An 11,138-nucleotide genomic window follows, 5' to 3' on the forward strand; every position below is an offset into this window, starting at 1 on the left:
CGACTCCAGCGTCGATAGGATTTACATTACCCCCTCGCACCGTAACACGCCGTATCTATAGGAGTGTGTCCAACAAGTTTGGAGGAGGGCTGAGGATAGAAGAAGAAGAAGAGGATGGTGGAGCCGAGAATGAAGAGGAGGCTTGGGGACATCGGGATGCCTCAGGGATGAGGAAGACTTGACTGCTTTGATCTGGATGCCTTCCGAGGGTGTTGGTTCGATCGCGGAACGCATGGCTATGCTTCATAGGGGCATCGTTCACTAAACACTATCTGTCTGAGACCTCCGGACTCGGCGGGCGACTATTCATCACAACTTCGAGATCCGCGCCCCCAGAGAGGATGAGAGATGGAACGGTGAGAGGGTGAGATGGAGGCCCGGCCGGTTTAGAGTGGATATGCTTGCCACGCTTCCCACCTCATCTGACTCTCGCCGAGGACAACATTTTCGAGGCATGGCGTCGTCGGCGAAGGGCGACTCTTTGGACCCACCTTCGGAGCCCGGAGCCACCACTAGAGAGTGTGCCCTCGCCACCGTGGCGAGGTGTTTAGAGAGTCCGAGGATTGATAGTGGTTGTTGTTTTATTTATTTTTGTTGTTTTATTGTAATGTAACTTTTATTTTCGTATTTTGAATTTTGTAGTGAAAGGTACTCGAATGAAATTTTAATATAAGGGGTTATTTTCAAGTATGTGTAGTTGTTTCATATTGATCCCACCTTCCCAACTTGTTTGGGGTGGTTTTATCAATTCAAGCTTTATTTTTATATAACCCTAGTGTTAGAATGTATTCTTGGAGTCAAGGTGAAAATATGGTTGTTTAGGCAGAATATGATTAAGTATCATTGTAGGATGAAATCTAGATTAAATAGGTACATTCAATCATATAATCAACCTAAAAGATCTTGGGTTTGAATTAGAATCAAGAAAATGAGTTGTTTCCGTTTTTGGGTTTGGAAATTTTAGGATTTCGAGGAAATCGCCGTAATTAGTTTTGGCAACTTTCCGACCCATTTTAGCAACTTAAAACCTATATAAACTTGATACAATCTATCCTCACAACTCACACTACACCTAAACTCCATCACGCACCTTTCACACCCGCGATTCCCGTTTAGTCTCCATTTTGCAAATTTGCAACTTCGGGCCCGCGCCAGGAGGGCGCCGCCCTACACTTCATTGAAAAATTTTACTCGAGGCCAGCGCCCGCAAATTTCGGCTAAAACACTGGAATTCCAAAATACAAAGCGCTAATTGGCCTTTTGAGCGCCATGCTGACTTCCGTGGACCAGAAATTTTCCAGTTTTTCGGCGTAGTACCGGTTGTTTTGCAGCTGTTCCAGGCGTAGTTTTGAGATGACATCTCCTATAATAATACGGAACAGTCTTTGAAGATTTATTCCAAAGCACTACTTACGGTGCTTGGTTTCATGAGGTGATCACATCGTTGGTAGGAACCTCTTATGGTAAGACCGGTGAACTTTATTCTCCAAAGACTTGCATCTTATTTTTATAATAACGCATTTTCTTTGAGAGACCGGACGGAGAACAAGTGTTCTCCATCAACATTGAAAATGAACCAATGGAAATTACCGTGTTCTTGCTAGCATTTGTTCTTGGACTTGCTATGCCATGAGATACAAGACCCATGGTGCTATTGGGTTCGATAATATGCATGTCTACACTTATGAGTCTTTGCACGAGGCTTATGGGGCGGGCATTTTCCAGATTGAGGACCAAGGGGACTATAACGTTGCCCTTGGTAGCCCGCGTCCATGAACATAGGAACTGTTATGTTTTGGATTATGCTAAACATTTTAGGGAATGGCGTTTTTCTTACGTGAATGGCGCCACTTGCGGCGTTTTTCCTTGCTTTAGCCCGCGGGGGCCGGTTCTATGACCTTCCCGTAGAACTTTGATGTCTAGTTTAGCACGAGCCCATACCATGAGGCATAAGTACCTTCTTATGCCTGTTCTAATTTCACGCGTATTATGCTATGTTTATTTCCTGTTTTTTTACCGCGTTTCACGGATTGGATTAGGGTAGACACCGCGATCGACCCACCAATAGTATTATTCGATCTTTACGTGCAATGACTTGGCAAGGGTGGCGGATACAACCTCACCAGGTTGCACCCTACACCCCATCGGACCAAGTGGCACTTAATAGGTTAGCAACCATAGATGATAAATGGCGTGAAGCCCGGCAAATTATCATAGCATGGCAGAGGCCTTGAAGGAGCCTCACTTCTTTATAGAAGTAGAGGATGACGAATATGATGAAATAACGGCCGGGAGTGGAGGTAAGTTTTAGTTTACATTAGTGTCCGCTTATGTCCCAAGCAATTTCATTCTTTTAACCCCATAATGGGTAGAACTTCATTATAGAGTTGAGTCAGTTTTATTTCCTATATTAGTGCGTTCTAACTTTGTTTTGCAGATGTTCACGAATTTCATGCGTTTCAATGGTATTTTTACTACCCTCTTTATTTAAATGCTTTGAGGACAAAGCATGCTTCTTGTTTAGGGGGCATAGAAACACGTGTAATTAAGACATCTATTAGGATATAAATATGTATAATATGCATTTGTTTTCTAGTTAAAATTTCAAAAATTTAAAAATATAAATAAATAAGTTATGCTATACACTTAGGAATATTGGTATTGTTTCTTTCTCCATGCTCTTAACAATCTAGAGAAGTCCTCAATGTAGCTGTTCGCGTCGGAATAATTGTTAGAAACTTAGGTTAATATATAGGTAATAATCTTTACATCTATCTATAAATATATTACATGAGTATCTATGATTGTTAGCGATGAAGTTTCTGAAATCTAGGCTAGAGTACTTATTCTACAAATCCTGTGAGAATATAGCCTAAAGCCTTATATGAGCTAAAACATTTGAGAAATGACACAAGGGAGAAGTAAAATCCGGATAGAGAAATCACACGTCCACTTGCTTGATCACTATGCCATATCCTAAGCTGAGAATTTAGGCCCTCTTTGGATCGATATAGCCGAAAATTCAAACCTATGAATTATTTTCCGCTAGTAAGCCCCTCTGAGCCTTTCATTAGCCCTTCCATAAACCACAATTCCTTTACCCCTGTTACAAAAAACAAAACAAAATAAAAAAATAAATAAATCAACCTACCCAATTTAGAATAAGTCCGAGAATAGAATGATGAAGAAAGAAGAAGAGAAAAACCCGTAAACAAAAAAAAATTAGTTAGTTGCTTCAGAAATAAAGAAAAGAAGTTTCCATCCAAAGAAAAAGAAAAAAAAAATAGAAATAAATCAAAACTCCAAAAATAGAATAAAGGGGAGTCAAAAGCCAAAGAAAAAAAAAAGAAAAATATGGCTAAGGATGGAAACAAAGTGTAGAAGCAAAAAGTAAATAACAAGGTTTCTCTAGTTACATAATATGAAGACTCTATTATCTCGGACTTGTCCTTTTGAATATCCATTTCCTTCCTTCTTAAACCATCTCCTAATCCCCGTAACACCTAATAAAGACCTCTAGCTCATTAGGAATAGGTTAGTGTGATAGTAAGTGGCGATGTGTTTGATCGACTCCGAACTTCTGTGTGTCATTGAGATTGTAAGGTAAAGTGTGCCCACCGTATTAATTTGGAGTAGCTTAAACTTGAGTGGAAAAATCGAGTGTTGTTTCTTGACTATTATTGTGAGAACCTACTTAAGGACGCTTATTCCGAAGTTCCGAAAACAAACCTCGCTAAACATTTTATAAGTACTACTCATTTGTGTATATGTTATTGTAGATGATAGATTATTATGCATATATTTACTTAGGTTTTCGACTTGGTTATTCTTATTCAATTGCTAGAGAGATGTATAGATAGTTGAGCATGAATAAAGAAACAATAGTTTTATTTTCTTAGTCGTTGTAGTATAGATGAAGTTTGTGAAAGTACCTTCACCGAAAACTCTCACGAGGCTATAACTTCGTCCACTAGGGGAATTCCTAGTGGTTTAAGGCCTTGTTGCATATGGTCAATGCAATCGCACTCAAATAAACGAGTAGTTAGTTAGAACTCCATTTTTGGTCACTTATTCTAATTTCTCATCTTTGCTTGAGGACAAGCAAAATGTTGTTTGGGTGGTTTGATAAGAGCCCAAAACCGTAGTTTTAACCCCTTAATAATCATCTTGTTAGACCAATTATGTGAATAATAAGTAAGAGTTAATCTGATTACGTGTTTTATGCATTTCGGGCTTCAAAGTCCATTATGTGCGAAATGTGCCACTTTAGCGAGATAAAGGAGCAAAAGTCACGAACTTCGAATGCCATATCTTTGGACTCGGACCTCGGATTGAGGCCTACCTTATGTCAAAACGACCGGCTCGAAAGAGCTTCGCAATGGTCCAAGCCTTGACCCAATCAGAGGAGCAGAAGTGGACGAAAAGTCTGTGGAAGCCAACTGCAGCTGAAGAGGCCTTTTGGATTTGAAGACTGGGTTTTGGGCCTGATTCTCTGGCCCAAAACATGGCTCCATGCCCATGCACGATTTTTGGATCTGGATGTATAAAAACAAAAGCTTGACTCAGTGTTAATGGCAGTCAAGGGCAGTTAGGTTAGGTAGATAGGTTAGAATAGAAAGTAGCCATTAAAATAGCTTCTAGATCTAGATTTAATTGTTTTATTTAATTAGTTTCAAATCCTTTATTAGATTAAACCTTTGAATCTTGTTCTTCATTTGATTAGATCAATAAAGTAGTATTTTTTTTTATCAATTTCGATTTTTGTCATTTCCATTTCTAGATCTAATTTCAATTCTTGTTCTTAATTCATTTTAGTCATTAATTTAGATTTCACTATTGTTTAATTAAGTAAATTTCAATGCTTTATATTATGTTTAGTTTTAATCTAAATGGGAATGATTGCGGAATGATTCAAGGCTAAACTCCATTAGAGGGGGTTGAGAAGCCTTGATGAAAGCTTGATTCCGTTTATCGTAGAGTCGTCGTAATTTTTATTCCACACCAGAAATAATTAGTTCACCATGAGAATGGGTTTAATTGTTCACATGCTAGTTATAAATTGGTAGAAATGCCATGTGTAATTAGGGATTAGGAAGAACCGATTGTTCTGTGTAGCAGTTCAATTCGGATTACGACGACTCGTCGCTAGTGGATTAAGTTTAGTTAAGGTGGAATCAATCCCCCTCTAACTCCTTATCATCGAATCAACGTAGCATTCCCTTAGTTGTCTGATAATCGACTAGTTGCATTTAGGTTGGTAGTTGCATCGTAGTCTAGTTTGTAATTCATAAATCTCTCATTGACTTTAAGTAGAGTATTGAGACTAGAAAACAAGCATACGGAAGGACTAAGAGTGGAACGAATCACTCTACTCCACTATATCTTATAGGATTGAGAGTAGAATAAATCTTTGATAAATAAGCAACAAGATAGTTTTAGTTTACTTACGTTTTGAATTCATCGTTCATTTCGTAGGTAAACTATACATTTCACTTTTATCAAGAGCATCCATTCCTTCCCGAACCTGTTCTACCTCCTTAATAGGAAAGTCTTTGATTAAAATAGACAAGCATATTTGTTACAAATTGCTACATTTGATAGAGTGACCCAACGATAGGAAATAGACAAGCATATTTGAGGAGGATATTGTGAAACTGTTGGTTCACAGAAACAAACAGGATTGATTTACTTATACGGGAATTGCTTCTACTATTATGCACTTCTTATGTGTTTGTGTTTGTGTTTCTTGGCAAACTTATTCTTCTGTGTTTGTGTTAGTTATATTTTGTAGCAATGCCTCGAACAAAGAATGTGAAGAATGTAGCAAAAAGTGTTTTCCGGGGTGCTAAGAAGTTGTTAGGTGGGGAGTAGTAGTTCGGTCCGCGGTGACCCTTTAAGAAAAAGAGAGGAAGGGGAACAACCACCTCGGCATCAGTCCGTAGAGGGGATCGGAAAGCGGATGATCCCAATAATGTATTTATAAATGGTGTAGAGTTAGGAAATCAAAAGAGAAGAAAGGGGACAGTTCCGAGTGATGTAAATGTAGATGTAGATTTAGATTTAGATGTAGATGTAGATGTAGATGTAGATGTAGATGACATAAATATGGATCGTGGGAAGAGTGTAGTTGTAAGTCATGGTGATGGTGAAGAAGATGATAGTGAAGAAGATGACGAAGAGGGTGTTGATGATGTAGAAGAGGAGAATGACGAGGAGGAGGAGGATGGGAGGATGAGGAGGAGGAGGAGGATGACGAGAAAGTCCCTGAAGTCCATGTACCTGTACCTCCAGTGAATATTGTGAGAAAGTCCAACAATCACTTGGAGTTCTAGAGAGGTGTTTATGGAGGTGGCCCTCGTGTGCCACATCTGTTGTATGACTATGCGATGCACGTGGCTCGCGATGTTTGGGAGGGGCATGTAATATTATCATATAGTGTCTATTAGTATTTAAATTTTTTATTACGAAACCTTGTGCATACATTAATACTGAGTTTTTGTTGTTTTAGGCGGAGCAAGGGGTGTTAAAGTGCCATGGGCACCTAAACAAGTTGGTACAATGGGATATCGTCGGAGAGTGTTCAGACTGTTTTAATTTTCACGTGGAGCTTCAAAGGACCGGCTTATGTGCTCTGGTCTTAGGTGTATACAGGCATCATGATCCTTTGTTGGTCTCTGCGTTTGTGGAGAGGTGGCATCTAGAGACCAACATGCCGTGGGGCGAGATGACAATCATGTTGGATAATATTTCCCAACTCTTAGGAGTTCCGATCAGAGGCAAAATAGTGATTGGGGACACTGATTTGACCCTGAAACAGACAAAAAGACTCCTCCACAAAGGTCTTGGTATACCTATGGACAAGATAGATGCAGAGATGAAAGCCAATAAGTTCACTTCCAAAGTTAGGATGGATTTCTTGATGAAGCAGTTTGTTGGGAAGGTAACGGATGAAGATTTACGTGATGGAAATGGGGTTGTTGTGAAGAAGGCGTCAACCCAAAAAGAGTTGCAGTTTGCTGTGGGAGCTTATCTGTTATTTTTCTTTAGATGTACCGCCTTCACCGACACGTCTGGAACTGCAGTTCCCGTTTGTTATCTGAGACTGCTTTCGAAATTTACCGAGATCAGAGACTACGCGTGGGGTGCAGCCTTACTGGCTTACTTGTACAGGGGTCTTGGGACTGCCACAAGTGCCAAGGTGAAGGGTGTTTTAGGCTATTTCACTCTCCTACAGGTATTAGTTTTTTTGTTTTTCTTTTCAATGTCAATTTTATCTATTTATTACAATATTAACTGGGTGTCTATATTAATTTAGGCATGGATTTATGAGTACTTCCCGGTGTTCAGGTCATTCTCAAACTTGGACTATCAGTTGAGCATGTCACGTGCTCATAGGCTATGCTATCAATATCGGATTAATCGGCCGATTAATTGCGTATCGCTCGTAAACCGATTAGTTTTTACCGATTTTTTTACTTTTTCTCGCCGAACTGATTTAATCACTGAATTGACCGATTAATCGGCCGAGATGACCGATTTCTCGCTAAACCGAGAAAAAAAAATTATTGAAAATATCGGTTTCCTATCCAAAAAAATACGTAAAATTAACGAATTAGATTATTAAACTGTATTAATAATAATAGAACCCAATCAATACACAAAGCTAAGAGTTTACTTATTTTCCCCTCCTTAACGAAAGTTAAATATACAAATTATTGAATTATATCTCTAATAAATATTATCGCTTCTCAATCCTCTTATTCCTTTAAATATTTAACGTAATTTTTGTGTTTGACATATCTGAAGTACTCCAAAATTGAGCTAGTTAGATGTGATTATGAGAATTTGATATTTTTTGTTGTATCTTGGATTACTGTTTAGAAATATTTGGTATGATTATACTAATATATATTTTGAAAACATCAAATATATACATCCGATATAACCGATTAAATCACCGATTAATCGCATATCGCTTGTCACACCCCGAATTTCGACAGAATTCGGAAAAAACAGTATTTGTTCCCGACTCTTCGATTTTCGAGGTGTGATGCACTTTCAACTTCCAAAAATCCATAAACAGTTTAAATATGCGGATAATTAAAATCCAATAAAATTTTTAAATTAAACAAAAGTCATCTTCATTACAAAAATTCACAAATAAGATTAGGTTACAAATCTCTTTTCAATAACTCTTTATTTAAAATTACAAATGAAAATACAAATAACATTGTCTCAACTGAAAATCTATTTCACCTCAAGGGAAAACAAAACCTATCTTGAAATGCGACGCTAACGCAAACCATAAGCAGCAACCAACTTTCTTCAACACTAAACCTATCAAGACTTATCAACTATGTTCATTTAATGAACACACCCGATAAGCAAACATGCAAATCGGGTCAGCATTATAAAAATGCTGGTGTGAGTAGCTATAAAATACAACATATACTTATATATATACATACACAATCCATAAGGCAATTAGTTCCTCCACCGATAATTCAAACAATGCACTTCACCCATACACCCCGACATCACCCATACCAACAAACCGCGAAGACGCCATTAACGCTTGTCAAAGCTTCAAGCTTCCAATAGCACCCATCAACGATTCTAAACCTGACATTCATCCCCTTACTACCACCAATCTTCAATCAACAAAAAAAACAACAATAACAGTTCACACATAAATTTTTACTGGCGATGTCTTAGTGCCGCCATTAACAACCTCCAGAGTTCGAACAGTTTCAACAAATCAACCTCCAGAGTTTTAGTAATGCTACCATTTAACAAGTTTTAACCACGACATTAACAATAATAATAACGACAAAAGAATGCATAGAAATCATGAGCGGAAACCTTAATTAATTAGACCGTGAAATATAAAACTAGTCTACTCACATTAATTAATAGCTCGACAAATTTCTCCTCGTCCGAATCGTCGCGCTCTAACGCTCTAGCCAACGATCTTTTATCTCCACCTCCATTTTTATTTTATTTTTATCTCAAAACCCTATTCTCTAGAAAAATATGTATATATACATGGGTTTGAAACCTAAGCCCAACACAGACTCGGGCCCATAAATCAGGCCCACATATCCCAAATCCAATCCAGCGAATTTTAAATAAATAATTAAATTAATTAATTAATAAATAAATTCGTATTTTAAATATGGACGTTACATCGCTCCTTGACCGATTAGTTTCGAAAACCGATTTTAACTGTTTAGCTCATATGTACTCAGTTATCTAGTCTTTTTATGCTAGCACAACAGCTGCATTTAAGCATACCCGAGCGGTGATTGATAATATGACTTATACCGATGTAAGCATTTTTGTTTGTAAATAGTTTTATTTATTAATTGATATTATTAGTATGTGGTTAATGATTAATTTCCTCGATCATATATTATTTGACAGGTTGAATGGTATTCCTATGCTGAAGTCCGAGCTACACGCCCGGTGGATGAAATAGCATTTTTCGAGGGATTTATATGCTTTCTTGATGATATCGAGCAATACAATGTTTCGAGGGTTGTGCGTCAATTGGGTCATATGCAGTTTGTACCCTCAGATCCCTCAAGACCAAAGACCTCGAACTCGAACTACTTCCGGACGCGGGTACGATGTAAAATTTAATATTGCGTCTTCCTACTGGAGTAAATGACAGAACTTGATACAACTTGAATATCGATGACCCATTGTGTCTTATCCATGGGAGTGTGTGAGTAGATACATGAGTTGGTACGAAAACAATAGTCATATTCGAATGATAAACCGTGATCATCCTAATCACTACTCCCTATAGAGTTTTCCATATCATAATCTGGTGAGTTAATACCTTACAACGTTAGTTTTTGTTATTTTTTTTTGTTTTGTTTTGTTTTGTTTTGGTATTTTATAAATGTATATACTAATTTAGTTTTTCATTTTAATTTTGACAGCACCCCATCATCGATGAAATTTGTCGCTTGCTCGATCGAGGCTTGCAATTGGGTGGGACTGCGATTCCAGATGATGCACGGAACGAGTTCATGGAGGCATACAATTTGACCCGGTGCAAGTTCATTGGCGGACGATATCGTGAAGAAGCATAGGTGAAGAAACAACCTATTCTTTAGCATTGATCTCAACTCTTGGAGTTCTAGTAGTATAGGGCAATTTATATTGCTTTTGTTGTAAAGAGTGACGTTGTGATATCTGTACCCAACTTTATGAATACTTGATTTTGTGGTATGTTATTTCAAAATATTATTTGATGTTATGTGATTATCTGTTTTTTATGTGTTTGGTTTTGAATTTGGAAGTGTTAGAATTGTTGGAATATGGAAGTTAAGAAAAAAAGAAATCGAGGTTCGCTAAATTTCAATCCCAAACGACTTGGCCACATCGTTTGGGACTTAGTCCAAACGGTGTGGCGATGTCGTTTGGGATTTGAACTTTGAAAAACACAAAGTTATGTTTTTCTAACCTCTTGACCGGTGTGGCCACACCGGTCAAGAGGCCAAAAAACTGAACTTTATGGTTTTTCTAGGTTCAAATCCCAAACGACTTGGCCACACTGGTTAAGAGGCCAAAAAACAGAACTTTATGTATTTTCCAAGTTCAAATCCCAAAAGACATGGCCACACCATTGAACATCCAAACCATCCAAATCAAACAAACATACATCCATACATCAAATTCGACCAAAGAATACCATTAAATTTAAGAAAATTGTATCAAAAACCAAATTACAATTCCAACCACATGAACATTAATTACATGGACTTATTCCTAGTCAACATTTATTATTGGTATTTCAGACCCATCATTAGTGTGCTCGTCTTCCAATACTAAATTGGGGATGTTCAATGTCGTAAATTACGCTTGTCTTGCTTGTAATGCAGTATCCCAACTATCTGCAATTAAGTGTTGAGCTCTACGCCATCTTCACATCGGTTTTGGAACCGGACAATCATCAATAAGTTCAACATGGATAAAATGACATCCCTGTACGTAAGCGGTACCCAACACTTTCTTTACTCTCTCAGGATTTGTTTGGGTTCTCAGTGGCAAGATAAGATGGCAGTACGTACTTTCTAAATATACGAGGACAATATTAAATCTCGAAGCAAATAGATATCCAACAAAGG

This window comes from Coptis chinensis, chromosome 6 (genome assembly GCF_015680905.1).
Source record: "Coptis chinensis isolate HL-2020 chromosome 6, ASM1568090v1, whole genome shotgun sequence".
NCBI classification, from domain to species: Eukaryota; Viridiplantae; Streptophyta; class Magnoliopsida; order Ranunculales; family Ranunculaceae; genus Coptis; species Coptis chinensis.